Source organism: Lepisma saccharinum, chromosome 21 (assembly GCF_977018435.1).
Source record: "Lepisma saccharinum chromosome 21, izLepSacc3.1, whole genome shotgun sequence".
NCBI classification, from domain to species: domain Eukaryota; kingdom Metazoa; phylum Arthropoda; class Insecta; order Zygentoma; family Lepismatidae; genus Lepisma; species Lepisma saccharinum.
The window spans coordinates 50,249,409-50,275,927 of NC_139249.1; the positions used below are offsets into that span (position 1 = coordinate 50,249,409).

The window sequence follows — 26,519 nt, forward strand, 5'->3', positions numbered from 1 at the left end:
ATAAAAGTAGCCTTTTGTGCAAAGCGACATTATGCCGTTGTTTCCATTATGAACCAGAAGATGGCGCGAATGTTGAAAGTCACTCGGTCTCGTCAGAGGAAGAAGTGTTTCCAAATGTGCCTTTTTTTTTTTTTGCAGAATTTTAATTTTTTTATTTTTTTAACTATGCTTACCTAACCTAACCTTGCCAGAAGTGGTTCGTGGGGCTAACGTGAATGGTTTTTGGGGCTAAAGTGAATGTTTTTTGGGGTTATCGTGAATGGTTTTTGGGGCTATCCGTCAATGGTTTTTGGGGCTATCAGGAATGGTTTTTGGAGCTATCCGTCAATGGTTTGTGATGACATAATGAACACGAAAGTAGGTATTTTTCGGTTAAGAAGGTTGCAACACTGCATGCCCACTCCAAATCGACAAAACACAAGCACGACACGTGATGATCCACAGCTGTGCGCGAAATATTCTATGCTCCGCAACGGAAGAAAGGTCCCAAATGAATTACTCATAATGTGAAAAATCGAAGTTATTTTCATGTAAAAAGCATAATGGCACCTTCAACTATGTTCCGCAATACACAATTGGTAAGTACAACCCTTTTAAAACTGAAAATATCCGATAGAAATGTGTCTCCGATATAACAGACATTTACCGTGAAGATGCAATATTGGCTGCTCTCGACGAGGCAGAAGAAAGTTCCGAAGGTGAAGTAAATTCGGATTCAGATGAAAGCTGTTACGATAGTGATGCTGACCCCGAGTATGCACCAGATGAAAATGACTTAGATTCTTTGGAAGTAGAAGTAGTACAAAAAATTAAAATTTCTACTACACCAGAGCAGCCTCGGAAAAAGAAAAATGATATTCTTTCAAACGAAAGTAAAAAAAATAAAGCCAAGCGTACCAAAAAGTGGTAAGGAAAAAACTATGGAACTGTTATAAAAGTGCAAGGAGAAACAATGAAGGGCAAGAATGGGTTTGTATGGGATACGAAATGTCAACAGAACAAGGGAAAGACACCAGCCAAAAATGTTATTCATATAAGGCCAGGACCCACAGCAGCAAACAACTCTGGTCGAGCCACCTCTTCTCTGGAATGTTTTAAACTGTTTTTTGTGACGAAATTCTTGTGACTATTCTTCAATATACCAATGAACAAATAAAATGTACCCTAAAAAGAATATAACAACAAATTTACAATGTCATGATTTGTCCTTCGTTATAGCCTACACGTCAATCTGACGTGTCCCTACCTTTAACGTACATGCCGAGAACCATACCTTTCTAGCGTTAATAATACTCAATTCGGCACTGTGCATTTCTCACTTTGTGTCATAGACATGTGTTCCTGTTCTGTGTGAAAATATATATTCTTCTTACGTTACTTAGCATAGTCAGTTACCTGTATCGGAATCCATGTTGTAAACACACAGTATAGCCAGGTCGAACTATTGCTAATTAACGTCATGAACAGCGACAGTGTCGAGAAAATTTCCCGAAGCTCTGGAAATCTCGAATTCTACACGTCATTTTCACTTTAAATGATTGTTTTTGCATTTCTGGTACAAAAACTAACAATTTCAAATACGTTCCAGACATTTACAATGCAAAAATTGTCGAGAATTAACGACTTTTTAAAATGATCATTCGGTATTTTCCGATTGCTCGGGATCCCGTAAAGTTGGGATCGACACTGGAAATTTTTGTTTCCCAATTCAGGGAGCTTATTCTTGACACTCAACACCTAGCTCACGAGTGAATCGTCTCGTTCGGTAACCAACTCGGTTGCCAGCCGAAAGTCGAATTCTTGAAACGGAACGAGTTGAGCAGCAGCTCACGGATTCGGGGTCTCGAGTTGCATACGGCTGAAATGTTGGCTGGCAAGAGAGGCTACCCTACCATTAGCCAATGGCGTTGCGACTTTTGCGATTTCGATTCTCGGTAATCGTACAGTCGATCGCACTCGCAGCCAATTTTATTTTGTCTGTATTGAAATACCCATTGAATGTATGTTCTTAACACACAGATGTGTTACGTGTAAAATATACGTAACGTTACATGCAATTAATGACAGTGCCGTGCCATGTAGAAATACCGGCACTTTCAACATGTTGAAACTCTTTTCGCCCGCAGTTGACAGAAAAAGCTATGAAGAAAAATTGAAGTTGTGTTGCTGCATTAAGGCAAGTGTCCATTCTATTCTTTATATAAAATACTTATTTTATTTGTTGAATTCAAATCACAGTGATGAGTTTATTAAAGCCTTGTGCACCGTTCATAATCATAAGCAAGGATGTCTTCCATCTAATCTAGTGTAATGTAAATTTTTGCAAACATTTGGACTAGTGTTAAAGACGCACAACCTAAATTGGTACATAGACGTTAATCAGGACTGGATGTTGTGTTGTCAAAGCATGCCCTATCTCATTTAGAACCGCTATTATGCTCCAGGCCAAACCTCATACATGACAAGGAACGACTGAAGATGACCGGACCCCTCTCCGATTTTCTTCATATTTTGCATACTCACTAATTGAGGCCGCCTAATCACGAATCTGAAGTTAAAAGTTGTCGGAAACGTCTAGAAATTGCAAAATAAGGCGTTAGTTTTCTGAATGGAAACCATCTATTTTCACGATTTTTTTTTGTTTCCCAAGCAAATATATATATATATATATATATATATATATATATTCCTGATACTACCACGACACCAAATTTTAACTGTTTGCCTAACCTAACCACACGTCAATGGTTCGTGGGGCTAGCGTCAATGGTTCACAATTATTTTGCAATTTCTAGAACTGATACTACCATGACACCAAATTTTAACTAAGTTTGTCTAACCTAACCACACGTCAATGGTTCCGACAAATTTTAACTTCAGATTCGTCATTAGCAGGCCTCAATTAGTAAGTATGCCAAATATGAAGAAAATCAGAGAGGGGTCCGGTCATCTTCAGTCATACCCATACCCATACGAAAAGGTATTCTCGGTACCAAAATATCCCAAGCAGAAAGTCAACACGAAAAAATACAATTGGTGCTTGTGTGTCTATATTTTGCCTTTTTCCCTATTTTAAGCCACTTTTCTGCATCTTTAGTCTAAATTTGATAACAAAGATGTGAGGATTTTGATTGAATTTGATGAATTATGCTACACAAATATAGAACATTTTTCATTCATCAGTGACTTACAGGCAGTGTAGCCTTCACAAGCTACTTTTCACAACATAATTCCTCATGGATTAATACATTCTTCATATTTAAAATGCACAAATTAATTACTCCAAACGTACTTCCAGTATTCTAAATGTATTCTTTATCCTCTTGTACAACTTGCAAATTTCATTACACAATCTGAACCATTACTATGTTGGCTAGTTGTGATATTACTTCAGATAGTTATGTATGCATTTTTCATTCTAATTCTTTTCTTCTACTTTCAGGTTAAACATTCCTAGAACCCCAATTGAAAGAGGATGGGGAAGTAACATGTGGCCCTTGTTTGCCTATGGCTGGTATTGGAGAGGTCTGTCTCATCTTGCTGCTATTGTCTTCATGCTTGAACTGGGTGTACACTAAATGGATAATTTATCATGCATTCAAGAAGAAAATGCATTGTGACCTCCTCATATTCCAATAAGTAGCATGGAGTTTGCTCTTTCCGTGCGGAAGAAAAGAAGGCCGGAGATGGCAAGTGAAGCCAAAATCACCGATGAAAGCATTCCGAAATCTAGAAAAGAAGGGTTCCATGTACAACTTCAAAATTTATGTAATTGAAGTAAGACACCTGGTGTATTGTCAGTATTTCCTGGCCAACATGTAGTAATCAAAAGTGCTTTAATATGCCAGGTTTCACTCAAGCTACCCGTATTTGTGATAACAGTTGGAAAATGAATGTGCAGTTATATTTGGTGGTCAAGCAGAAAATTTGAAGTGGTTTTAGTACAAATCAGGGACATCAAACATGAAGACCATTATTACAAATGGTAGTTTCACCATCTGCGTCACTTTTTTTTTTTTTTAAGCTGCCCATACCAAGTTCTTATTTTTCCCCGAAACTTCTAAGGTATAAACCCATGAGAGTACAGTGAGAAAATTATATGAACACACTCACAGGTCTTACCACTATTTTCCATATGTGGGTTATTCCTAAAAAAGATTACCCTTGAATAGGTGCAATACCAGATGGAATGGTGAATTCTACTTGCTGTGGGAAAGGAGTATAAGACAAAAAGTGCCCATGCAGTTTGAGAAACTTGACTGTGAATGAGATTTTCTGTGTGAAATTATCTTGGTTGATGAAATATAACGGGATCATTATGTTAAAAATAGACCACCCCAATTATTTTTAGGTGCAAACGCAAATAAATGTTAACTTAATTTTGTGAATAGAGGAGAAAATGTTCATCTGTGATTCTGGGGGATGTTGAAATGTGGAATGGGTAACGGTTCCGATTATTTTATGATTTCTCCTAGCACAAAGACTAATTATCGTAGAATTTTGGAAATCATTGTCACACGAAATTTGAACCTTCCTTAAAGTAATGACCACTGTTTGAACTCTAAAAAAAAGTCATGTATGTTGAAAATAAACCAACTAAAATTTCAGTAACCATCAAACGTCTCTAATTCCCTTATTTTTCACATTTATACTTACGTATTCTGCATTCCTAAGGATTCTTGAAGGTGGCATTTCGTTTTTTTCCACGCAAATAATCTCAATTTTAGACATATCGAGTATTTTTTTTTTTTGTTCGCTTTCGCTTGCGTTACACGCAAACCATGCACGGATAGACCCACAAACAATTGATACATACATGGCAAGGTTAGGTTAGGCAAACATAGTTAAAATTGTTTTTTAAAATTAGAAAAATATTTTTTTCGGGTTCGAAAACCCCACGAACCATTCATGAATTGCCCCACGAACCATGCATGGCAAGGTTAGGTTCTGTTAGGTTAGGCAAATATTAAAATTGATTTTTTTAAAATTAGAAAAATTGAAGATAATTTATTTTTTGGGACATTCCAATTCCTTCACAATTCCATGGTGAATTTCAAATTCTACTGGATCTTCAACGCCATGCAATTTCATCATGCATCCTGTGCACGTCATGTTGTCGCAAGTTCGTAATCAGAAATGTTGAACAGTAACGCACGTTTATTTATATTCTACAACTGTTACACAGTTACAAAACTGCGTATTTGGAAACACTGACTGGTTGTTACGTCATGAAACGCATGCAAAAATTTGGTTCACGTAGTAAGACAGACATCAAGGGAATAGCTTTCGTGCATCGGAGTGAAATTAATGTCTAAAATTACATGATTTACCGGCCAAAAAATTTAAGCGAGGGGGGAAAAACACACTTCCAAGACCTTCCTAAAGTATAAATAAACTCAGTTCAGTAAGTACTTTCTCCTGTAAAATTGAAGAAATACGTTTTGCGGAAACGAAAATTTTACCATAAAAAACAACTTAAAAATTACCTTACGCAAGCATACGCACTTCCCATGGACAAGATATTCTCCGTCGACAGTAAATATCGAGAAGCGTGGGAATGAATGTAGAAGTAAATCGGACCCTTAGTAGAATGCTTTTAGGAACTTTGTTTTAATGGTAAGAGAACCAAACCTAATCTGCCTAACTAAGCACGAAAGCATATATTGAACAAAATCTTAAGTAATCGCTTAAACTCCGCAGTATGTGTTAACAGACGTACATCGAAATCGAACCATGTAGAAATTGTATTCCTAGCATGATAAAATCAGAATAAAACAAAAGGAACTTGGGCCCCAGGCAAAGTCAAAGATCTGCAGTTCCAACCAAACACATGTAGATGATCCATTAATTGTCAGCAACAGTGCTGTGACACTACCAATTTAAGAAGTATAGTGCTCGTTTTTGTTATATATGTGATTCATTGGTTTGGTAGTATTACTTCCCTTTTCTGCTTCTTTTGGCCAATTACAAAGATGAGAATAAGTGGTGATGAGATGAAATTGATAAAGGGGCAATAAAAAAGAAGCACCCATGCCCAGGCTGGAATTTGAACCCAGCACTCCTGGTGTTGTAGCATGCTATGCTAAACACACTGCCACTGAGTCTGGCTGTTACGTAGAAAATTAGAACATCTACTTACTGCAGCATATGCTCCAGTTTTGTTCTGGGATTTCAGGTGGAATGATGTGAATTTATTCATTCTTTGTTTATCACAAGAATGTTTGTACAACTACTAATGCTTATAATATGAGTGTTCCGGAGCTATTAACATGTTCACTTCAGCTGATGATAATTAATGTTAGTGTTCTGATATTTTAAAAATAAATTGGTTAAATTTTTAGGTTTACAACGCCTGGCCTTAAAATTTAGGTTTTTTTTTTTGCTTCAACCATACAATCAATTTTTCAACAGTGCTATTGCTGTATAATACTTTTTACATGCCCATCACATTCACTGAAACAAAATACCATAAATACAATTGATATCTGTCTCTTCACAAAACTAATAATGAAAGTGTAGAGACGTGTATAATTAAAACATGTATTTTTTCAAAAAAAAGTTTTTTTTATTTACTTTATTATATATAATAAAAGTGTTTACTGAAGTAGAAATTATGTTTACAGTTATTGAACGATTCATTTGAAGTACATTTGGTACCCTTGACCCTCTGTACCTCCTCGAGAAAGTGAAATATTTTACTGTGAACATTTTCTGTTTTTTAGCTCATGTAAATGTTACTGTGAAGTAAAGTACATTTATTATGTTAGTGTGTTACTTATGAAGGTGAACAGCCCGAAGGCTTCGAACCACTGAATGTAGCACCAAACAGGGTATGCAACAACAACTACAGTAGGAGTCTTAGCTTTGGAGCTTATAGAAAGTTGCAACACGTTCTTCTGTTGTTTTAGTGTGCATACAAAAGGTTTTTGCAATAAAAAGCAGCAAAAGTATTCAGAGATGGCAGGTTTCTACTCATGTGGGCCATAATTTTGGTTCAAATATCTTGTGTGTTTCATGCATGCAAGAACCAATTTTATATTACATAAAGACATCAAAATCTGTTGATTAAAGATCAACATTAACTCTTGATCGGGTTATAGTGAGTACATTTCTTATTAATTTATATTGACAATGTTTATCTACAGCCAAGCTACCTCCATTCATGTTGGAACTTAAATCAGTCAAATACAAATTATCTGGACTATTGCTTTCAATTATAAGAAATATTTCTATTTGTGCTTGGAAGTGTTTTAAATTTTTATCTTAAACATACAATTCACAAGAAAGAATACTTCAAATCTTTCTGCAACGCTCTGGCTGACATCCTATGGGAGCGGATGAAATATCTGCATGAGATGTGTGGCATTTGTGGATAAGTTTTCTGAAAGATATCTGGTTAAAAAGGGGAAAATGTACCTTACAACTAAGGGTGCTAACAGTTTTATCTTAAATGAGCCTTGAAATACCTGGTGAACCATACTTTATCCTAAATGAAATTTCATCCTAACTTGGCTAGAAATTGGCCTTGTATAAACAGCCACCCATCAGTTTTAAGGCTCGGCTGGACCTTTGGAAGCACAAAGGGCAATTTTTTCCAATTTTTGGTCTCCATTCCAAAAACCTCTTTGATATTCCAAAATATGAAAAATTACATACGCTTAGAATTCTTTTAGAGCACTAATGTGAATTTTCGAGAGTTTGCTTTTGCTGTTATCTAGTTATTCTGAAAAGTTTCGTGATTACGTAATAATATCTAGATAACAGTGAAAACAAACTACACGAAAATTCACGTCAAAGGTCCAGTTGAGCCTTAAGGGTTTCAGAAGCCATAAACTGTTGGGTACAACATTATTTGTGTGACTGGTTCAGTTATTACAGGGTTCACCAAATCAAAACTGACATGCAAAAGCTAAACATGCTGTAACTTTCATTGTAGGCAGCAGCTTGGTCAATATATTAACCTGCTAACCAACTTTTATTACAGCAGTTATACTCTCAACCTGAATAAAGCTCACTATGAACCAGGCAAGGATTGTAGATTATGGTCACTATTAAAACTCCATTGGTATATAATTATAAGTTTTTCAGGCTCAGGTAATTATACTATTTTCTGGTCTTCTCTAGCTGTAATTCATAATGTTCATGGCCAGATGATAGCAGTTATATGTTCTGCCATTACTCTGTCTACACACACACGTCATTTTGTGAGCACCAAGCTCACACATACACCAACCACGTAACCATTTTCTGAAAACATATTTTATTTCTGTGCACACTAAAATCATGTTTTGATATTCAATAGTTATTTTATTGGACTCCATTCATTTATTATGGCTACTATTTCTGGCAAAATAAACTTTGGAATATGATATTAGTCATGAATGAACAGCAGTTCCTAACATGGCCTGCTGAATCAAAGAAAAGAGAAACCCTGGGTAGTGTGTTTGATTCTCATGGCTAATTGTTGTGCTTTTCTTGATAACTTGCCTCTCAAAATAGGTAATCAGTAATATTGCACTACAAGCATATAATTTTTTTAATATAATAAGAAAAAATTTAACATATATAAGTGATACACATTAGGCACTACATATTTATAAACTACTTTCAATATCATTAATGTAAAAAGATATTTAAAAAATGACAAAAAAAAAAATTCATACGTGAGCGGCATGTTCACAGTACACCAACCACGTTACTTCTTTAAACCATGAAAAATTTCATACCCGGTGGAGGCACACACTGGTTCGGATCCCACTTTAAACTAGGTCCAGTGCAGATTAGCCTTTCTGTGCATAAAGTGGACTCAAAACAATTCAATCAAAGCTCTCGGTATCTGCTAATATAGGCATTTATTGGTAAAATTAGATATTTTTACCAATCCAACATCTCTACAAATAGTCTGTAATTTACTGCAAAATTCCGACATATTATTTTTGTGAACCTATATAAATTAATACATCCTGCTTTTGTATAAAAGCACTTTATTCGTATCCACAAAATTGTACAAACAAAAATTTGTTCGAGCATAACACACTTCAACAATTTTGTCTGTGTTACATCACCTGGTATAGCACTGCCACGTATGCACATGTATTGTTGAGATCAGAATACTATATTTTCTGTGAGCAAACATATTCTATCACTAATTTGACATGTTTTCCGAGATTCACCAGTTTCCAAGTGCATTGCATCTCGGTACCTGTTACTTATTTTTTACCTCTTGATAATTGTATTTGAACAGCCCAACACTGAAAAATGTTGGAACTCTTATCTGCAAGTACCGTGCGTCCATTTCGATCTTCAGCCGAGAGATCGGGAGAAGCGTTGCGGGCGGCGCTGACGCTGGTGCCGACATTTGCGGCCTGTAATGTTCGCTTATTTTTATGGACATATGCAGACATTTATATAAATATTGCAAGACAAGCACTAACCTGTGTTATAAGAGTTGTTCAAACTGATATCCACCTAGTGCCAAGTGTGCAGACTTTCGGGAAGAATACGTTGAATAGCCTGAAACTTTCGTGCCTGTAGCTAAAGTCCTTCTGGGTCGGGCCGAGAACTTATCAGTCCCCCTCGTAACGTGAACCTTGCAGCTGGCATTCCAATCCTCTCACTGACATAACACACATACACATTGCAATAACACAAACAAGTAACGGCAAGTAACCAATAATAACACTCTTGCGCACAGTACGAAATTAACACGCTCTTAGTTTACATCTGCTCGCCACTATATTCACAGCTCTGTCGCGAAGAAACAAAAAACTCGAGCTCGGATATTTCGGATTGCAAGGAAGTTCACGAACACCATTGACTTTTATCGGTTTCATCTACAGCGTAATCTTGATACAGTGTTGCACATTCGAAACCTCCAAACAATCCCCATCGGCACAAAACTCTTTCAAGGATATGAACTTAAGCAGGAAGTTACTGGTCAAAACTATGATTAAAATGTTTTATTATCTGTGGCTCTTAACATCGTTTCTAAAGCGTATTTTTTTGTGTATATAAGGGCAGAACTTGGATGAACTACAGATGATAAATTATAACACAGGTTAGTGCTCGTTTTGCAATATTTATATCATTGTCTGCATATGTCCATAAACATAAGCGGGCATTACAGGCCGCAAATGTCGGCATCTCCGCCAGCGCCGCCCGCCACGCTTCTCCCGATCTCTCGGCTGAAGATCGAAATGGACGCACTGTATAAGGTCAACTGGTAGATTTTGCCACTGTGTTCTGTAATGAAAGTTATTACACACACCTTGAGGGTATATACAGATCAAATACTTAACTGTATTTTGTTTACAATTAGACCAGGTCATTGCTCTTATAATCAAGCATGGTGGCCTGTTAATAAATAATTTGAAGCAATCTATAATTACAGAAACTCTCGCACCACAATTTGCCCTGAAAAGGTACTGTTTCATGTAACAATGTTCTTTCTGACCATGGTATGCAATTTAAAATCATACATGTATGATATTTGACCACTTGTCTACTATTCAGGATGCTGTCACTTTCCACACATATCAATATGCCAGATCCTGCAGTGGAGAGTTCATTTTTTAATTATTTTTTTTGTAGAAACACCATCTCCTCAAATTTTGAAAGTTAATTATTCAGGGAACAACTCCTATGTGCATCTAACACATTGAAAACAGCCATTAAAATGGTTAACTTGCTGGGACCATTGTAAAACTGCACCCTTTCTTCGCTCTCATTAAAGTCTTCAGTAAACTTTGCCTTTGACACTTGAACTCCTTTGCAAGTTCCTGTGATCTTAAATCACATTGTCAATATACACTGTATTCCATTGTCATGGGTGTCTGCCATGCAGTGTGTTCATTTCCTAAAGAAAAGAAGAGCATAAATAGTACATGTATCACGAAGAGAAAATGCAAAATAATAAAATAAAATGTATGATAAATACAGAAAAATTAGTACACACTTTATCCACGAAATGTTGTTTTCCCCTTCTTTGTTCTATTAATTTCAGTGGCCACTACCACCATCCTCATTGGAACTTGTACTGTTGCTTGACATGCTTCCAACGAGGATGGTGGCAGTGGCCACTGAAATTAATAGAACAGAGAAGAAAAAAGTTTTGCTGATAAAGTGAGTACTAGTTTCTCTATATCTACTAACGCGTCTCTCTTTTCCCAATTATGAACAAAGTATATGGTTCTGATGGACCAATGTGATAATATGCCCATATTTGATGCTACTGATGCTGAACCAGTGATGATAAAAATAGATAGTGCACACATAAATGCGAAAAAATTTTAACTTTCCCATTTATCTTTGGATTTTTCATATTTGTTTACACAGATTTATTTTAAAAATATATATATATACAGGTCGATGAAAGCAGCATGTGAAATTCCAACATGGCAATGTAAAAATATGTCTTATTACGTGTTCAATACTGGTGGTTGCATGGAAAAAATACTCATCATTGATCACGCGGATCACTGTCATGATCCATAGAATATTATAGTTTTTACCCATTATTTGTCTAAATTGATCTGGTTTTATAGCAATAATGTCCATTCAAAAGGCATTCTGGTTCCATTAGCAAAATGTTATTTTACTCAATATGTCACAGAGGAAAGGAAATTCTAAATCTAATAAATTACATTTATAGTGCAGGAGGCCTTAGAAAGATCGCTTCGCGGGCTTACAGCAGACGACAATATGGGGGTGTGTCTGCGAGAACCAATCAGGTCCGCGAATGAGCGAGCCCGGTTGCCACAGCTAGCTCGCTGCACCCTTCTGGAAGGGTGAATGACCTCTGCCTCTTGCTACCTCGGCTTGTTTGTTCGGCTGAGGAGCAGACGACACAAGAGTATCGGCAATAGTGTGCGAGCAACGTCTGCTGTTAGCCCGCGAAACGCTTTTTCTAAGGCCTCGCGCACTATAAATATGGTGAAACCAACAAAAATACAACTTATGTTGTCACATTTATTATTCAATTTCCCCACAATGGTGTGAACATACATTTATAATAGATTTTAGAAACTAGTAATTGTATATATAGAAACACTTTGTGTCTAAAAACACTTCCGTCAAGTTGCATGGATCCTTATTGTGCTCCACGGTAGTGTGAGCTCTAAAACAAGTGAAAATAATTTGTGTGTCATTATGTAACAGAACAAGATGTCTTCTAAATACATGAAACTTGACATTATAATATATGTAACTATTATTGGCATATTAGTTCTTAAACTGCAGTTTCAAGCAAAAAAAAATGGATGATATTGTTAAGACAAGGGGAATTTATGTGCATGAAGTTCATGTGAACATAACATCTTAGGTTTGCACATAATTTGAGGACCTACAAGAAAAGTTAAATATTCAAAACTCTTCCAGAGAAGAGCCATTTTCTAAATACTTTCTAAATGATTGTCATGCATTTCATCTCTGATTGTAGTAACTCAGCAAGAAACGTATATTTAGAAGCATATTTTAATAGCAGCAAGTATTGCCAGAATCATCAGTTATGAAGATACAAAATCTCATCAGTGTTTATTCACTAAGTTGTTATGTACCTGTATTAACATTAGTTCAGTCTTATAGCCATGGCGATAGAAGAAAGGAACTCTCGGTATCTTCCAGTCAACTATGTTTTTAACTGCTTGAAATAAGTTCAGGCATTGCCATTAATTTATCTCTAGTTTATTTCTTTTAAGTTTTTAAAAGTTCCACTTTTATGCACAGATAGGTTAATTGGGACTGGATCTACAACAGTTTAAATGGAATCTGAAACACTTATGTGCATCCACCAGGTATCAAGCCTGTGATGGTTTAATTACAAGGTGACGACGTTACCGATATGGCATCGGGGAGGCTGGTATGGGTTTTAGTAATGACAACAAGGAAGGTTTTGTTAAAAGGTGCATGTGTCAGATACAGAGGAATACATTGATGTTTCAGAGCATGTGATGGGGATCGTAGACTATGTTTTGATGCATAATGAAAGATAATAGTAAAAAGCAGGAGGCTGAGTAGTCTCTAAAACTGTATTTGAAAGATAATATTATTACGATTACTAACTTTGATTAAATAAGTATTTAATGTTGATTTCATTGTAAGACTTAATTTTCACAGAAAAATTACATATTCCCTTACATGGTTAGGTCATGCGAGTATCTGTTACAAAAGTTGGTGTGAGTGAATTAAGTTTATACAACATGTCAATGTGTAAATGAAAGAAGTGTGGTGTATTTTCCTTACCTTTCTCTTGGTGATATTTGAATATCTTCTGTGCAACTTTAGAACCACTGTTGGCATTTGCCTCAAATACCTCTGGTTCCTTGCTAATTTTTTTTTATAACCAACAAAGGGAGCCCAATATGGATTAGTCTCATCCATGTGGTATGCTGGTTTCCCTGAAACAGGCAGAATATGCATTATTACCAACATTTACCTTCTGTTTGTTAAAAGAAAAAAAATCAATAGAAGCACTTTCCATACATAAGCTCACTGCAGCAAGAGTGCACAAATTTCGGTAACAGCTTACTATCCTTTGGACACCTATAACTTCTTAGTTTTGTCAATTTTTGACATTCGTACTTACCTATCTGCTTCGCGGAACATTCTGTGGGCTATCCATCCCGGAATCGATGGGAAATTTAAACCAAAAAATTATTTTCGTTTGAAATTTTTGAGTCCAAATTTCCCACCGATTCCGGGTTCCACCCCTGGGGTAATTGAACTACCACCCCCAACTGCTCCGCTCCGGCTTTCTCTATAGACTCCCTGTTAAAGGCATGTTAGAAATTGGTTGGAGTCACCTGCCCCCAAATGAGCCCCAAACTTTTAAATTTGAAGAAATCAGTTTCCAGGATACGGAAAACTTACCTGAATTTCACACAAAACACCTTCCCGATGTTAGACAATACTACAGGAACTTATTACGGTAAGTAGTTTCTTCTGTAGAACTGAAGAAACCTGACCGAAGGATAGTAAACTGAGACCCACATTTCTAGTGTTTCGTTTGCTTACACATTTTTAAAAATGCAAATACAGATTATGTTTGTACCTACATTACTGATGTGTATATCTTTGCCTATGTATTAATTTCGTTGGATTCTGGCCAGGGGCGCCGACTTGTCAAAATTATTGGGGGGCTCTGATCTCTTTTTTAAAAAATAAAATTATGTCTTCGTATAGCAGTTTTTAAACAGCTATTATATTCCTCATGCAATTGAAATGTAACATGAAAAACGTTTAGAAAATGTTTCTATGTCTGTTTATGTCTTTTGTGTCTGTTCATTTGTTTTTTAGATAACAATTAACATTTTTATTGAGAAGTATGTATTTACATTAAGAGACCAACCTAACAGTTTTATGCCGGCCTCAGTAGCCGAGCGTGTTGGGTGGTCGACTCAACTCGCTTTGATCCAGAGGTCTCGGTTCGAGTCCCTGCGAGAGCATGGGTGTGTTTTAATGTCCGCAACAGACATGTGATGGTTTGCAAATAACCTTAGTGTTGACGTACCCATAAAATAACGAATATTTACAATATTTAATAGTTTTATTTAATTATTTACATAAATGTTAACACATCGCAGGAATTTAGTTTACTTTTAGGTTCTTGCTACAATATTTTACTTTTTAAATTTAATTTTGCAATAATAAAAAAAATAGCATGTACACTAAGATATAAAGTGACATACACAACAAAAACATATGAACATGATTTAAAAATAAAGCAAAAGTTGCTCTACGCAGTGGGTTATTTTTTTATGAACTCATTAACGAGCGGTCTCAGGTCCAAATTTTCAAGCACAGTTCGATGTATGTGGAGTACCGCTAAGCTTAGCCTCTTCTGCCTCATTGTAGATCTCAAATATGTCTTTAGTAGGCGAATAGCACTGAATGACCTTTCGGCTGTGGCTGTTGTCATTGGAACAGTGCGGAGGACCATTGTGAATTTGGCAACTTCAGGCAGAAGCTCCTGGTCCTGGAGGGTGCTGTCTTCCAAAAGAAACTTCCTTATGTCACTTCTGGCAGTTAGAAGCACTTTCTTCTATTTGGCGATATCACCAAGCATGAACATGTGTAAGGAGAGTCTATCGACATCCAAATTTTGGCGATAGAATTCTCGCGTTTGCTCAAAGTTTGTTGTGCAACTGTTCACAGTTGAGATGCATTCTTTCTCTACGGCTGTTATTTTTTGTAGACCTGTAGATTCATCTCCTTGTTTAACACATGATTTTGCTGTGTCACACACGTCAGTGTATATTGATTTATAATATTATTTTGCAGTGTAGAACTTGTGATGTTTGGCAGCATCAGGATTTTCAAGTCTCTTAGGGACGTGACGTTGCCGGGGCAATTCTGGCTCATCAACGAGGCTGGGTCTACCCTCTGTGCATTTCTGCCAGAACTGCTCAAAACCCATTCGCTTTTCTTGAAAGATGTCAGTCAAGTATTTTAGTTTCGATTCCACTTTTGTAGCACCAATGCGTGGAAACTGAATCTTACAGTTTACCTCTTCTATTGGACCCATCACATGGCAGTAGAGGGAGAGAAAGAAACATGTCTTGAAGTGAAGCATTGTCTCCAGGTATCCAGCACATTTTAATGCTGCGTCACTAGAATGTTCTTCAGAAAATTTCTCAAGAAAATTTAGAAGGTTTTCATAGTTCCTTAAGATCTGTTGCATACTGGAGGCTCTCAACGTCCACCGACGAGGGCAAAGTGGTCGCAGTCCAGTATCGGAAGCCTTCTCATTCACATCAATAATATTCCTAAATATTTGCATTCTTTTAGGGGATTCCCAAACAGTCTTTAACAAGTCGTTGGCTAAATTCATTATGTCTCTGATTAATATATGTATAATAGTAAATAATAATTATATACTTAGTATATAGTAATAAGTCATGTGTTTTGCTGTCTCCGGTCATAGTCCCCCAAAGTTGATGGTTTAGCGGTCTCAGCCCCCCAAAGTTGATGGTCTAGAACATTTCTAATGTGTGTTTAAAGTTAAGTTCATGTGGCAGAATTCAGAGTAAACTTTACAAGAAAAAAAATTAATACAGTAGTTCCTCTTAAGCAAAATTATTCGGGGGGCTCTGCACCCACATCATTAACATTGGGGGGGCTCGAGCCCCCCTAAGCCCCATGGAGTCGGCGCCTATGATTCTGGCATTGTAAGTATTAGATCATTGCTTATAGCAATGATTAGGTGCAGAACAGCTGCATTCTTAACCTTGCTCTTCAATAAAGGATAACTGAATTGAATAAATAGACAACATAAGCCACAACTGTGTAATAGTATTCCTGTGAAACACTTCTTATAATGGGACATGTAAATTTTACCACATACCAATACCAATGAAAAACACAATGCCTACATTTGTTTTGACGTGTGGTAAATAAGTTTTTCTACATTTCTTTTGCAAAAAGAACATTTCTTAAATTTTGTGTATATCACAAATAAATGTGCTAAAAAGACACTCACCTTCACTGTATTCCGCCCCTGCTTGCAGAGCAAGCCTTGCTTGATGCAATTGCTGACCTTGGCCTGACAAACACTAATTCTGCAATCTTTTGCCACTGTCAACCGGTAGCTGCCTGTTGCAAAAAAGCAAAAATATTTCACTAACATGCTAAAAATGTTCATATTAAGATAATATAAGATTTATTTCATCCATGAAATATATGCAGTGATATTGGACATGTCAGTTTGTTTACAATATCATAAACAATGCAGTATAATAAAACAATGAAATATAATTTATGGTTACAGCGAAATATAGTCAAATTATAATACGATAAACACCCACATTACTACCTTAATGGTACCCAGTACACATTTGCATTTTACATCCATTTCAATATCTCAGAATTTCTCTATTGATCCTTTAATTCCTACAACACGAGAAGTGCTTATTATTTAGTTAAATATAAGCATCCCAACACCTCTCACTAGTTTATTTTGTCATTTTTAACATTCATACTTAACTATTCTGCACTGTGAAAGATTCTTCAAGGTGCTATTTTGCTTTTTTCATGAAAAAAGTTCAATTTTTGACATAAAGAGCAATTATTAAACCATTGGCGTTAGCCCCACGGACCATCACGGGGACGAGGTATGCCTACGAGGTTAGGTTAGGTTCCATTAGCACTCATTTCGTTCAATTTAGCATATACGGACAACATCTGTTTTTATCGAGAAAGAAAATACCAACAATAACTTCTAAATGCAACAGAAACTCATTTCGGTAAGTAGTTTCTTGTGTAAAAATGAAGAAATCCGTTGAGACGCTATCGAAGTTTTACCAAATATAATTGAGGTCAGTTCTATTTTCCTTATTTATTACGTACCCATTACATGCAATGTGCACAGATAGTATAACAATTATGACCTTCAAAGTGCTTCAGTATTTCCAAGTTGGTTTTCGCTTTTCTACCTTTTGGATCTATTGTGACAAAATAAATTGCGAACTTATGATATATATGGTGTGACAATCATACATCCATCCACCTTACCCGTTAAAATGCTCTATATTTTTACGACAAAAACCTATTGTATTTTTTAAATATTTTTTTTTTATTTACACTTTGACAAATAAGTCTTCAAAGTCAAGCATGTGTACGCGCAAACCAATATTTTAATAAAAAATCGAAGAAAAAAAAACATTGTGCATAGAGTAACTACAACATATTTACGTTGCTGGATGCTGATTACTGCTTTTTTTAAAAAAATGCAAGCTTATAATAATAATACAAATCGTAACATACTCACCCTAAGATGGACTGGAATGGTCGTATTCTACTTCATCCGCTATTATCCTTGCCTCAAGCACAAACAGCAACTTATATATGCATAGATGGTCGACAATTATGGTAACCGACTCGACAGAATGAGTGGATACGGTAGGGTACCACCTTCCGAGTGCTAGCGAACGAACCGACTCTCAAGCCAGGGACCGAACGGATTTCAAGAATCGAGTACAAACCATGTCGTTCGCCGCGCGACCGACTTGGCTTGGCAATCCAAGAGCCAGCTACCGTAACGAGTTTCAAGAATAGGCTCCCCGGTCCCGACTTTTTGGGATCCAAGGTGTTTACAGGATGGGATCCAAGGTGTTTACAGGATGGGATCCAAGGTGTTTACATGACGGGATCCAAGGTGTTTACAGGGAGCTTATTATTGAAAGTCAACACCTAGCTCACGAGTGAGTTTTCTCGTTCGGTAGCCAAGTCGGTCGCCAGCCGAAAAGCGAATTATTGAAACTAAACGAGTTGAGCGGCTAACGGATTCGGGGTCTCGAGTTGCATGCGAGTGAAATGTTGGCTGGCAAGAGAGGCTACTGTACCATCAGCCAATGGCGTTGCGACTTTTTCCATCTCGGTCATGCACAGCTGATCGCGGACAATTTTGTTTCGTCTGCAATGAAATACAGAATGAGATGTATCGATACTCTTTTTCACGTATGATCTTAATGCACGGATGTGTTAAGTGTAAAATGTGGGTGACATCGCATACAATTAATGACCGTGCTGTGCCATCTGGAAATAGCAGTAAAACTCTTCCACGGTTGACAAAGATATGAAGAATAAGTGAAGTTCTGTTGCTCCGTAAAGGCAAGTATCCATTCTATTTTTAATATAAAAATAATTATTGCATTTGTTGAATGAAAATCACAGTTATGAGTTTATTAAAACCGTATGCACCATTCATAAGCAAGGATGTCTTCGATCTAATCTAATTTAAATTGTTGCGAACATGCGAAATTGTGCGAAGATGCACAATCTAATAAAACGGTGCCTAGTGGTGAAAAAGTTTAGTTTGGTACACAAAAGTTAATCAGGTCTGGATGTTGTGTTACAGACCTCATTTCTATTATTGCTCGACACAAAAATACTCCAAGCAGAAAGTAACCACAAAAAAATACAACTTGTGCTTATGTGTGTGTGTATTTTGCTTCTTTTCTATTTTAAGCCACTTTTCTGCATTTTTAGCCTAATATTGTTATTCCACTGTGAAAGCTTGTATTACGTACTTTGAATCTCCACCTATATTTAAAAATGATTTTCATTATTGTTACTGTGTTTTTCCAATTCCATTGTTATAATGATACAAATTTTATTTTCTACTTGAATTGAATTCCGTACATCACTATAAGCACATGTTGAACATGTTTCATTATTATTTAACTCGTTTTTATGTGCAGATCGATTTTTCAACATGTTTCTGTAGGCTTACGTCAGTAGGCTAGGGTTGGTGCCCTTAACATTATAATTATACTCCTATGTGCATACACATACAGTATTACTAATTTTACATTTTAAGTAGGTTTGGATACTTTAACATTTCCACATGTTCCTTGATGTGCTACACAAATATAGAACATTTTTCATACGTCAGTGATTTGTGGCAGAGTAGCCTGCACAAGCTACTTTTCACAACAATTCCTCATGAATTAATGCATTCTTCATATTTAAAATGTACAAAATAGTTTCTCGGTAAGAGTTTAGTATATCAGAGACACATTTAAATTGAATATTTTGTTTCGAATGGTTCGTACTTACCAATTGTGTATTGTGGAACATAGTTCAATGTGCCATTATGCTTTTTACACGAAAAGAAAAAAAATATTTTCACATACAGAGTACTTCTTTTGATTCATTTCTTTGCTTTCGTAACACACAATATGGCAGGCTGAGGTTGACTACTGTAGTGGGTATACAGTGTTTCCAAACTTCTTCACTGCAAAATACCTACTGTCATGTTTGTCACTTGTGCAAATTGTACATTATGCACGGGTAGCTGACGGATAGCCCACGAACCATTTCCTATAAGGTTAGGTTTGGTTAGGTTCGGCAAGCATAGTTAAAAAAAAGGGATTGGAAACACTGACAGGGGCTTACGTTATCAAACGTACGCAGCATCCAGTTGTCGTAGGGCAAGCAAATGAAAGCAATGGCAATTGTGCGTCGGTGAGATATTTCTCTTGAAAAATACATGATTTCTTGCTTAAATATATTCCACGATGAAAGAAAATACCTTGACGAACGTTGTAAACCTTGGATAAACTCATTTCCTTAAGTAGTTTCTTCTGTAAAATTGAAGAAATGTGTCTCCGATATACTAAACTGTTACCTGTTCCTCTAAATTTACTTTCAGTATTCTAAATGTATTTCTTATTCTTCTGTACAATTTGCAAATTTCATTACACAATCTAAACCATTGCCATGTTGGCTAGTGTATTACTTCAGATAGTTATGTATATATTTTTCATTCTAATTCGTTTCATTTGTCTTTCAGCGTTTCAGATTAAGCATTCCCAGAACTCCAATTGAAAGAGGATGGGGAAGTAACATATGGCTTGTGTTTGTGTATGGCTGGTATTGGAGAGGTCTCATCTTGCTGCAATCATCTTCATGCTTGAACCTGGTGTACAATAAAGGGATAATTTATCATGCATTGAAAAAGAAAATGCATGGCTGATTCCTCATATGTAAACACTACTAACCATTTCAATAAGTATCATGGACTTCGTTGCTTCCGTGCAGAAGAAAAGAAGGCTGGACATGACAAGTGGTACCGAAATCACCGATGAAATATCAGTTTCTTGTAAACATTCTGAAACCTACAAAAGACTAGCGAGATGTATTTCTTCAAAATTACGTTATTCAAGTTAGGCACCTGGCCAAAATTTAGTGATCAAAAGTGCTTTAATATGCCAGGTTACACTCAAACTACCTGTATTTGTGCTCAGAGTTGGAAAATAAATGTACAGTTATATTTTGTGGTCAAGCAGGAAGTTCAAAGTGATTTCAGTACAAATCAGGGATGAACACTGTATCAAACAACTGGTAGTTTCACCATCTGTTTCACTATTTGTTTAAGCTACTGAGACCAAGTTCTTCCTTTTTCCTGAAGTTTGTAACTAAGGTATAACCCATGAGAGAGTAATGAGAAAATTATATGAACACAGTCAAAGGTCTTACTACTAATGTCTACATGTCTGTTATTCCTAAACAAAAATTGTCCTTGTATGGGTGCAATATAGTAGATGTAATGATTAATAGTATTTGCTGATGCTGTGGGAAGGGAGTATACGGAATAAAGTGCCCATAGTTTGAGAAACTTTACTGTGAATGAGATTTGCTCTGTGAAATCATCTTGCTGAACTAAAGACAATGATTTCATCAAGTTGAAACTAGACTATCCCTATTACTTTCAGGCACAAACACAAATTTACAAAGAAGGAAATGTTCATATGTAGGATTCTGGGGGATATTGAAATGTGTACTGTACTAAAAGACCAGACATTCTTCAAGAATGTCTTGCTGTCTGAATTATGGGCTTCTTGCTTTATCAGGCATTCCAAATCAAACATGCATAGATATTGTCTTGTCAGCAAGGGTGCTGTGACACTACCATGAATAAGTATAGTGCTCGTTTTCGTTATATATGTGATTGATTGGTTTGGTTGATATTACTTCGCTTTTCTGTCACTTTTGGCTAATTGCAAAGGTGAGGATGAATGGTAATGAGATTAAATTGATGAAGGGACACTCAAAAAAGAGCACCAGTGCCTTGACTGGGATTCAAACCCGGCAACCCTGGCATTGTAGCTTGCTGTGCTAACCACTCCGCCACTGAGACTGGCTGTTACACATGTGAGTTTATGTAGTTTTCGGTAATGTAGAAAATTAGAGCATCTACTTAATGCAGCATGTGCTAGAGTTTTGTTCTGGGATTTCAAGTGGAATGATTTATTTATTCAGTTGCTTTGTTTATCACAAGAATGTTCTTGAGCTGTTAACATGTTCACTTTAGCTGATGATGTTTTAAAAATGAAAACTGGTTTTAAAATTAAGTTTGTTGCTGCAACCATTCAATCAATTTTTCAACAGTGCTACATAAGATTTATGTGACCATCACATTCACTGAAACAAAATAAAATAAATACAATTGATACCTGTCTACCCACAAAAATAAACTAAAGTGCAGAACCGTGCAGAACTCAAACAGTAATTTTTTCAAAAAACTTTCTTTTCTACTTAGTTTATTACATACGATAAAAGTGTTTGCTAAAGTAGAAATTTTGTTTGGGTATTTTCATCCTTCATTTGAAGTATGTTTGGTACCCTTAACCCTCTGTATCTGTGAAATGTTTTGCTGTGAACATTTTCAGTTTTTAGCTCTCGGAAACATGTTTTTGTGAAGTAAAGTACATACCTTAACGTGTTACTTTACTGTGAAGGAGCACAGCCCAAAGACTTCCCGGCAGTGAATATAGCACCCAACAAGACATTCCATAACTATGTTAGGGGCCTTAGGTTTGGAGCTTATAGAAAGTTCCATGTTTTTCCATTATTTTAGTGTGCATACAAGCATTTTTTACTAATAAAAAGCAGCAAAAGTATTCGGAGATGGCAGGTTTCTACTTGTGCTGGCCATAATTTGGGTTCAAATATCTGTTATTTGTGTTTTCTGCATGCAATAATCAATTATATATGTCGTAAAGCATCAAAATTTGTTGATTAAAGAGGAAAACATTAACTCTCGAAGGGGTACAGTGGTTAAAAGTACATTTCTTCTTATTTTCTGGTGACAATGGTCTGTAACAAAGCTACCTTCATTCATTTGTTGGAACTTGAAAGGACAAATTATGTGGACTGTTCCTGTCAATTATAAGAAATGTTTCCATTTGTGCTTGAAAGTATTTTCAATTTCTTTTCAAACATACAATAATTCACAAGAAAAAAATATTTCAAAGCTTCCTGCAACCCTTTGGCTTACATCCTATGGGTGCGGATGAAAATCTGCTTGGATGTCTTTGTGCTGCTGGCATGAGAAGCGAGACATTCGTGAATGGCTTTTCTGAAATATCTCTGGTGGTGGTGGTGATAGTTGTGTGTATCAAAAGGAAGGAAATTTACTTTACAATTAAGGTGGTGACATTTATCATAGATGAGCTTGACATACATGGTGAACCATTTTTTCGGTAGCTCTGATAAGAGTCCTGGTCGTGCCTGCATTTTTTGCTTAAAATTTTACTTGGTGAACCATCGTCTATCTGAAATGAAATTTCATCCTAACTTGGCTAGCAAAAGTTAATTCTGGCACCATTTCCCTCCCCCTGATACTTTATCAGTTAGCCTTGTTTACACAGCCACCCTTCAGTCTTAATGGTTGTGGAAAGCACCATAAAAGTTGAAGGGCTCTTATTTGGTTGTGAACAACTAAACGTAACATATTCATGTGGTCTACTGAGAGGAAATGAAGGTTGTTGAGTATATGTACTTGAAATTTAATTTGCATGAGGTGAATTGGTCAAACAATGAATGCTGTATTCAACAAAAACCTAATGCCACAGAAACAGCACAACAATCACCCATGTTGATATCCCAATTATCACCCATGTTGTTTTATGTTATACATTTTACCTCAAACAGGAAGTTCCATGGTTCCGAAAACTTTTCCATCTGTTCATAAAATGTGCCACTACTATATTCTGGAAAATCCTTTTTCTTATATGTACGCATTGCTTGCATTGTAGAATTATTTCTCTTGTAGTCTACAGTCATTACAAGCATAAAAACACAGTTTTTCATTGTGACGTTTCAGCAGATCATATGCTCCCTTAATCAGACTTTTATTTTTAGTTTTATTTACATTTATTCAAAAATAAATGTCTGATGAAGGGAGCATTCGTGTAACCAGTTCAGTTATTGCAGGATTCACCAAATCAAAACTGACAAGTAATTAAGCTAAACCTGCTGTACCTTTTTTTCATTGTAGGCAGCACCTTGGTCAATATTTTAAAAAGCAATACAGCAGAGCCGCTCTTGGTTACACACACAACTAAACCTTGACATTGACTGCCATGCTGGGTGCATATTTAAATATAATTTACAGAAAAAAGTAACTTACATTAGTGTGCAGAAGGTACCAATCACACTGCCAACCTCAACTTTCATTAGAGCAGTTATACTCGCAAGTAAAATTACAGATATTTTTACCAATCCAATATATCTATAAATAGTCTGTAATTTACTGCAAAATTCTGCAATTATATTACTTTTGTGAACCTATATAAATTAATAGTCCTCCTCCGTGCCATCTAAGGCACCTTGCTTTGGATGGCAGTATTGGTTCGAACCCAAGTTCAGTCTCCAGGAATTTTCGGCCGGTGGCAATCCACCATCATGAGGAAATTGGGGAGCTCCGAATGAGTAAGTGTAATCCGGTCGCGAAGACCTACTGCAACGGCCGGGGATAAGTCAGGCTGACCCCCCGACTATTCCAATCCTGGTTGAAGATCTCCACACTTAGTGGTGATGAAGGAAAGCATAGGAGGGAAGCCGGTAGTTAAGTCAAGGCCCTTCATGGGCTGTTACGCACAGGATTATTATTTTTATATAAATTAATAAATCCTACTTTTCTATAATAGTACTTTATTTGTATCCACAAATATTTCATATGGAGAGACATACACACTTTCCAGAGAGGAAAACAATTACAAGTATTAGAAATATTTATGCATATGGGTTGATCTGTGAATGACCAAAATGCACCATACACAATAGTATAATTAGAGAATAGATTAGTTTGAATTCATTGCGTGGGTTTAGCAATTCCTCTTGTCAAAACAACATTCGTAGCTATTCATGGACAAACAAAAAATTCTTAAAGCACAACACACTTGAAAAATTTTGTTTGTGTTACATCACCTGGTTTAGCACTGACAAATTGGGCAGGTATTGTTGATATCCCGATACTATATTTTCTGTGAACAAACAAACATATCCAATCACCTGCTAGACTTGTTTTCTGAAATTTGCCAGTTTCCTAGTGTATTGCAGATAGAAAGTCATATAACACGACATTTGACCACTCGCCTACTATTCAGGATGCTGAACAACTCCCATGTGCACTCAACACAGGGAAACCACCATTAAAATGGTTAACTTGCTGGGACCACTATAAAACTACTCTCTTTCTTCACTCTCATTGAAAGTCTTCAGTAAAATTTGCTTTTTGACACTTGAAATACTTTGCAAGTTCCTGTAATCTGACATCACAGTGTCAATATGTTCCAGTGTCATGTCTGTCTCCCATGCAGTATATTCAATTCCTAAAAAATAAAGAGTATAAATAGTACATGTATCACAAAGAGAAAAATGGAAAAAAAAATATATGGTTGGGGTGGACCAATGTGATATGCTCACGTTGGCTGCTACTAATGCTTAACCGTTAGGGCTGTCCCATTCGTAACAAACTGTGATTATAAAAATATATATCGTACACATAAATGGAAAAACGTTTAACCTGCACTGTGTCATGCATTGGGCTCTGACTATGGGATGTGCATAGGTTTGGGTCTCCTGGGGAAAGCATAACAAATTTTCCCGAGATTCCAGCCTGTGTATGGAACCCATGGCCACCAACCATCGTGAGGAAATTGGGGAGCTAAGAAAGAGTAGCGTAACCTGGTCATGGAAACCCACGACAATGATCAGGGGTTCGTCACGACCCGTCATGCCATGGGAAAATGAAAGTTTCCCACTTATCTCTGGATTTTACATTTTTGTTTACACAGGATTATTAAAAAAAAAAAAAAAAGAAACACACACCAGCTTGATAACAGCAGCATCTGAAATGCTAGCATGGTTTTACAGCAATAATGTTCTATGAATAGTATTCTGGTTTCGTTAGCAAAAAAAGTCATTTCACTCAATACATTACAGAGGTAAGGAAATTCTAAATCTAATGAATTACATTTCAATATGAGGAAAATAACAAACTACAGAAGCATGTGAAAATAAACGAGTGGATCACTACCGTAATCCCCACAACCGTGTTAAAAAATTGATTTTTTCAAAGATTTACTGGAATCATTTATGGCATACGTGTGTCATTATGTGCTAGAACAACAATTGTGGTCCCCTAAATCCATGAAACTTGACATTATAATATATATATATATCAAATATTGGCAAATTGTTTCTGTTTAATTGTGGTTACATGCGCAGTAAATACAAATTGGATGATATTGTTAACGCAAGGGGAATTTATGTGTGCATCAAGTTCATATGAACATAAAATCTTAAGATTGAATATAACTTAAGGACCTCAAAAGGGAAGTTACTTCCACAGAGCGCCATTTTCTAAATACTTTCTAAAATAATGTCATGCATTTCATCTCCGATATTGTAAATCAGCAAGAAATTTGTTATTTAGAAGCAGATTTTTTAGCAGCAAAGTATTGTGAGTATTGTCAGTTAAAAACACAGCAAATCTCAATCAGTGGTTATTCAATAACTTGTTATGTAGCTACATTAACCATCCAACTTTCATGTTAGTTCAGTCTCCTAGTCATAGAAGAGAGGAGTTCTCAATATCTTCCAGTCAACCATGTTCTTAACTGCTTAGAATAAGTTCAGACATTGACATTACCTTATCTCTTGTTTATTTTGTTTCAGTTTTTAAAGTCTAGCGAATACTGGTGTCATGATTTATGTAATACATTTAATTGTAACTG

At 36.2% G+C, this 26,519-nt stretch overlaps 1 protein-coding gene and 1 long non-coding RNA gene across 3 annotated transcripts in view; both read right to left on the reverse strand.

Annotated features, from left to right (window-relative positions):
- Nucleotides 1-1,450, reverse strand: part of LOC146003979 (uncharacterized) — a 65,956-nt gene extending 64,506 nt beyond the window's left edge. Inside the window, exon 1 of one of the 2 annotated variants that reach the window (XM_083142513.1) lies at nucleotides 1,396-1,450. The gene's annotated coding sequence lies outside the window, so the exon portion shown is untranslated. Of the gene's footprint in view, nucleotides 1-1,273; nucleotides 1,343-1,395 lie in introns of those variants that run through there. The other variant, XM_083142511.1, reaches the window with a different exon arrangement.
- Nucleotides 1,451-10,599: 9,149 nt separating this feature from the next.
- On the reverse strand, nucleotides 10,600-17,884 carry LOC146004293 (uncharacterized). Its single transcript, XR_014443908.1, has 4 exons — nucleotides 17,762-17,884; nucleotides 16,475-16,587; nucleotides 13,240-13,394; nucleotides 10,600-10,855 (listed from the first exon to the last, which is right to left on the reverse strand). It is a non-coding gene; the product is annotated as an uncharacterized LOC146004293 (long non-coding RNA).
- Nucleotides 17,885-26,519: the final 8,635 nt, after the last annotated feature.